We start from the raw sequence: 6,967 nt of genomic DNA on the forward strand, positions 1-6,967 counted from the left end.
TGAATTTGGTTTTATTTATCTTTATTATAGGACACTTTGAAACATATGGTTTCTATTATTTTGGAAAAGCAGATAAAATCTTTAGACAATAAATACAATATATTCATCTTTTACGTAGTGTTGTTTTGAAGTTATGGAAGTTAATTTCCCTTTCAAATTTTTTTTCAAATATAAAAAATAATTTGTAGCATATCCCACTTGAATTTAAAATAAGGACTGTGGCACAGTGACCATCCAGCTTGTTGGAATCAGGGGAAATCTTTTGTCTTCAGCAGTTTGATGGTGATATGCCTAGTTATAGTTTTCTTTATATTTATCCTATTTGGGGTTAGATGAGATTCTTAGGATGAGGGTTGCTCTCTTTACCAATTTTGAATAATTCTTAATCATATTTTCTTCATATACTTATTCAGCCATATTTTTTCTTTATTCTTTTTCAGTTAAATCTAATAAGGATGTAGAATTTTGGATTGAGAAATACTGATATGTGCATTCTTTTGCCTTATCTGTGCTTTGGACAAATATTTGATACTAATTTGCCTTTGGGAAAATTTAGTTAATCTTTTGCTGTTCTATTATACTCATCCAATGAGACTTCATATCAGATCTTGTATTTTTCAAGATTTTTTTTTTATGATTCTAATCCTTTGATGAAATTCCATACCTTTTTTTTTTATCACCTTTGTTCATATTTTCTTTCAGTTTCTTTAACATGTTAATCATTGTATCAAAGTCTTGGCTGCTAACTATCATCCATTTTTTGTGTATCTGCTTATATTGTTTGTTCCATTTAGTTATTGGTTACATTTTCCTGCTTCTTTTCATATTAATTTGTTATTATAGCTAGATATTATATATAGAGCAAGTGTCAAAGATCTGTATGATGCTATTTTTTGTTTTTGTTTTTGTTAATCCTCTCCTGAGGATATTTTTTTTCCCATTGCTTTTCAGAGAAAGTGGAAGAGAGGGAGAGGGAGAAATAGAAAAACATTGATGTAAGAGAGACACATTGACCAGTTGCTGAGGGCAGGAAGCGAACTGCAGCCCAGGTACACACCCTTGACCAGGAATTGAACCCACAGCCCTTTGGTGTGCAGGTCAATGCTCCAACCACTGAGGTACACTGTCCAGGGCTGCATGATGCTATTTCTATTAGACAAGGCTCTATTTATCCTCTGTAAAACAGATTAGGTGAGGCACTGGTCATCTAAACCACAGAGAATAATGGGATTTTAGTAAGGTTCTCTCTACCTCCAGTCCTGCACTTTTGATTGAGATTTCTAAAAGACTGTGGAAGATTATGTTTGTTCTTTGGCATCTTGCCACACACTACTGCCAAATTTCATGGGCATCTTGGCGAGACCTGATTTGTTTCTGAGCCAGGCCCCTTTTCTCGAGTAACATTTTGGTAATTATGAGATTGCCAAAGATTTTAGTCCACCTTATATTCAGCTTCCGGATTCAGCCCAGGTACTATGGGCAAAACTGGCCAAGCATTAAGAGATACTTCAGTGTGCAAGTCATTGTGGTTCCTTGTATGGATGCCAAAAACTTTTCTGGTTTATCATTGCAATCCCACAGTCCTTCTGCATGGACCAGATCTTCACTCTGTACTCAGAATTGGAGATGCTCCAGGGGGGAAAAAAACAACTGTGAAAGTTAGCTCACCTTGGTAAAAATCTCTGCTCTCTGGAATCCTTAAAGATCTTGGCATGAGACTTACCCACATGAAAGGCTTGAGTCTCCTTTTTTTTTCTTCATTGGATAGAAGGAGTACACTGAGTACTGAGAGATAGCTGGCTGCCCACAGAGCATACATTGCAATCCTCTGTGCAAGAGGTGATGCTAATCTGGATGTGAACTGTGAAGAGTGTTGGATCTGGAGAACTTCTATGAGTCAGTGAACCTGTCTAAGGACGTAGTTATCATTATCCTTAAGTATGGTGGCTGTATTTGCAACTTCAATAGACCTTTCATGTGTTCTGAATAAATATTCTTTTTGGAATTGAACTTCTGGAATCCTTTACTTTGGCCCACTATGGTTTTCTCCTTTTGTTTTCCTACCACCATGATATCTCAACTCTGCTCTCTATATAAATTTCCCTGACCATGTTGTTGTATCTGGGCATTTCAAAATAATAAACTAACTTTATTTTATTCTTACAATGAACTTACGCAGCCTAAGTTCCATTTTACCAGTAGAGACAGGAAAACCATGACCCAAGAAGTTAAGCACAGTCAGTAAAAACAGTGACAAGATTTAAAACCAGGTCATTTTACTTATTTTTTATACTAAATCATGTGAATCAAGCCTAACTCTGAGATGACAGATGGCACTTGAACAAGAACACTTCTTTACATCTGGTATAAAGTTGAAAAGTGAAGATTCCATAAAACAAATATGGAAGAAATTTTTACCTTCTTCTGTAACTTCCCTTCTGGAGCCTGGCACTCACCAAGCTCAGCTAACAGAAAGGAGGCTTATGTAACAACTCAGAGTAGAAAAATAAAAATGTTCTAGAGACTCTCAGAATCATATACCATGAGGTGAACATCTTAGAAATGTAGGTCTAATGGTCTTGGAGATGGCTTGACGTTGACTTTCACTAATGAGGTCCAAGTCCTTCTGGCTCTCTTTCAATGCCACCTTCACTCATGAACTGGATCTGTCCCTGCCCCTCCCCCATCCAAATAGGTTCATTTAGAGGAAACTGCACAGAAGAACTAAATGACTGGATCTCTAGGCTGAGGCAAGGAGAGGAGGAACTTGACGGGTTGGGAGGCTCTCTTCCTACTGGAGATGCTTTAAACTAGGGGTGTCGAACTCAATCAGAGAAGGGGCCAAAATCTAAAATCCAGCCTAAATCGCGGGCCGAATGGTTTACTGAACAGTCATAAACTGTCATTGTGATGGAAACGCAGCGGAGTGCAGTGATGACAGCGCGGTGCGGGCCACATTGCAAGGCCTGGCGGGACGGATTTGGCCCGCGGGCCTTGTTTTTGACACATGTGCTTTAAACTGAGAGAAAGACATTTAAGGGGGAGGGGGAACTGAGCTGAATAAAAGAATCCCAAGTTCATTGAGAAAGAGGTTTAGTTGTAGAGGGCAAAGCAAACTTATTGGACCAAATGTTCTCATTTGAAATTTTGTAACTTAAAAAATAATAAGACATTAGCGATTTTATATGATTTGACCCAATATTTTACAACTCCTTTTCTATTCTGAAATGATAATTTTTGACAGTGTAATTTATATACAGTACATACATGCTTTAAACCATACAGAACCCTAATTCTAACATAAGGAATATTTCAATAAGTAAGTGCTCAGTCATTATTTCATTCTCACCTGAAGACATAATACAATAATCTCCCCTTTTCTGGGGATATGTTCCAAGACCCCCAGTCTGAACCTGTGGCTAGTACTGAACCCTATACAATTATGTGTTTGTTTTTTTTATCTATACTTAAATACAATGTACTGTAATAAGAGGTATGTGAATGTGATCTCTCTCTCTAACTGTTCTGATAACCAAGACTGTTACTAAATGCCCGACAGGTGGCTAACATCTATAGCAAGGAGGCACTGGACATGGGAATTGTTCATGACAGAATGGAACAGCATGCAGTTTCATCATGCTACTCAGAATAGCACGCAATTGAAAACTTATGAATTATTTACTTCTGGAATTTTCTATTTAATATTTTTAGACCGAGGTTGACCAGGAGTAAATGAAACCACAGAAAGTTAAATAGCTGATAAGGGGGTACTGCTGTGTATTAGCCAGGTGCTTGCAGTTCTAGGAAGATTACCTTGGGTGCTATAACTACAAATGAAGATGTCATTAGGTGTATTGGTGACTTAAATAACACTGGTATTTTGCTATATTTAGAGCTGCCACCAGGGCAGCTCACTTATTTTCAGGTCTGCCTTTACATCTTTTCCTTTTTTTTTTTTGTATCTAGGTTCCCTTTCTCTGTTGGGAAATCAGTTATATATTTTAAATACTTTTAGCTATGGTTTAAATATGTCTTTAGCAAAATATATTCCTTATTGGAAAGTCTCTCATGTTGCTGGAAACAGGACATGCCAGTTTGAGGTGAAGGAAGTAAATTTCATACATGATGAAAGCTAGGTATGCAATGGCTTTCCCATAAGTAAGCATTTCAAAATAGATGTGTAGAAAGGCAGTAAAGGAATAAGATGCAAATCAAGTTATTTTCAACCATTATTTTCTGGGTCAAGAAAGAAATTATGAGAAAAAGTATTAAAAAAAAAACACTACAAGTCATTTAGTGGTATTTTCAGGGGAAGTAATTTAGAGATGATTGAATATTGTTATTTTTAATTTGATTTTTTGGAACAAAAGTTTAAAAAAAAATAGAAAGGTTTGCCATTTATTTTACCCACAACTTTAAAAAGCAAACTGTGAGCATTGGATCAGCATAATCTTTCTTTTTTAGAATCCTTTGCTTGCAAATTCACCCACCAGTAAATTATATTGTACTTCTTCCTCTTTTCCCTACGTTTGGCAGAGCCTTTTATAAATAAATTCAAAGCACTGTCTTTCTCTTGCCTGTTTCTCTGAGTCAGTAGTAAGACATAGGATGCTTGAGGCCAGTGATTTGATTTTATACAGATAATTCTTGTTGGAAAATGTCTTTATACCTGGCATATCAGGAGATTTATTTGCAACCTTCCTTGCCAAGAGAACAGTCATAGAATTTCCTGTTTCTACAATGTGTTGTAGTTTCAAAGATTTTGTTTGCTTCCTGCCAAAGTGACTGAATAGAGAAGTATTTAATTGATTGGTTAAAAACAAAAACAAAAAACACCCACAACAATTCACTTAAATCATTCAGCAGTTTGGCCTGTATCAGTCCACACTTTCATATGATTTTATGTATATTTTGATTTTTTTGGCAGGTCTGTAGACCCAGCTACTTTTGCTAATAATATAGTCCTTGGAGCTCTAGTTTGTCTATTTGTAAATTGAATGAAAATCTATCATGGCTCCTTTCAGAGATAACACGTTATGTAACTGGGCTGGGATAGGTGCTTTGAAATCACTTGAGGGGCTGGCCTGAGATCCCAAAGAAATGAGCTAAATGGCAGGGCTTCTAAGTAGGACACACACCTTTAGGATCAGGACAATAGTTATGCAGTTGAGCATCCCACTAGCTATCTCTATTTTCTGCTCCTTTCATATCTCTCACTCTTCCCACCCACCCCATGTGAGTCTCAGCCTCTTCACTAACTAAATGTTGAAGATACTTTTACATAACAAATGAGTGTCAAAATATATAGCTGCTCAGGTTGCTCATATATCTTGGTTTGTGTCTGGTCACTTGATGAGTAATCAGAAAACACATTGATATGCTGATTGCTGTTTGTTTGTTTTTTCCATGTATATTGGTGTTTATTGATTTTTTGGGGTGGTTGCAAATACTTTGGAACTTGGAAAATCAGTTATATATTTTAAATACTTTTAGCTATGGTTTAAATATGTCTTTAGCAAAATATATTTCTTATTGGAAAGTCTCTTTCTTCCTCTTTTTCTTTCTCTTCTTTCAGATTGCCACCAAGAAGGAGTTGAAGGTATTTATTGAAAATGCTGTAAACTGTGACTTGTAGTGTGCAGCTGGATGTAGGGTTGACCTCTTTGGGGAGTCAGGAATTGGGTGGGAGGAGCAGTTGGAAGAGTTAGGAATGAAGACTCCTCCATCTTCCCAATCTATGAGAAATTATGTTGCAGTCACATACCTTGAATGAGAAGGAGATGTTTTGCATTTCTACCATCTTTATGCTCTGATTACCATATGTAAAGAATTCTGCTTTTCAATAAAACTATAATCTTCCTCCTTTCTTTTTTGCTACACAACCTATGCAGATTGATTCTTGGCATCTTTGAATTGTTAAGGACCCCTTGACTTTCTTTTTCCTCTATATTCATATATCATTTATCCCTGTTGCTTCTCTTCACACTTCTTGCTACCAAAATGCTGAGTCTCTAGGCAAGGCACTTATCACAGCCAATGAACATCCACCAGAGACTGGAACTCTTTTACCCCACAAATCAGAAAGAGGCTATTTATAAATAAAAAGGCTGCTATAAGTTTTGGTGTTGGGAAGAAGAAGAGAAAAAAGGTAAACAAAAAATAAACCCAAAATGTTAATTTTGACTTAACATTATCTGCATGATAGAAATATTAATGAACTTGAAAAACCTGTGTGGGGGGGCTATGCCATAGATATTTCTTTTGTACCTTCTATGTGCAAGGTATGATGCTAGTTGATGTATAGTTGAGAATAAACCATCTGTGGTTTCTGCCTTCAACAAATTTATAATTTAGAATAAAAACAACTTCCCATCTTCAAATCCACAATGGAATAATTACAATATGATAACTATTGTATTTGAAGAAAGCAAAGAAAATATACCTAATTTATAAGATGGTTTAATAGTAGAACTACATTTAGCTTAGAAGCTGGAATATTCCTTCTTAAGTAAGTGGTATGTAAGATGAGACATAAAATGGGAGGTAGGGCCTTATTAGGGTTAAATAAGACATAAAAGTGGGTCCCTAATTCTATAGGATTCCTTGCCTTTATGAGACACCAGCGTATGCTTCCCTACCCCCCACTGTGTCCTCTCACAGCAAGAAGGCAGCCAACTACAACTCAGAAAAAAGGCTTTTACCTGAAAATAAACCAGGCCAGCACTTGGATCTTTGATTTTCCAGCTTCCAAAACTGTGAGAAATAAATTTATGTTGTTTGAACTACCCAGTCTCTGGTATTTTGTCATGGCATCCTGAGAAGACTAAAATAGTATGGTTGAGATAAAGAATATATATAGGTTTCTGAGTAGGTTTCTGTCAGTTATCAATGCTAATCGTGTTTCAGTTTTTTCTTATTTGAACTCTAAACATTTTACGATTGACACTTGACAGAGTGACCATTTGCT

This window comes from Pipistrellus kuhlii, unplaced genomic scaffold (genome assembly GCF_014108245.1).
Source record: "Pipistrellus kuhlii isolate mPipKuh1 unplaced genomic scaffold, mPipKuh1.p scaffold_m20_p_4, whole genome shotgun sequence".
NCBI classification, from domain to species: Eukaryota; Metazoa; Chordata; class Mammalia; order Chiroptera; family Vespertilionidae; genus Pipistrellus; species Pipistrellus kuhlii.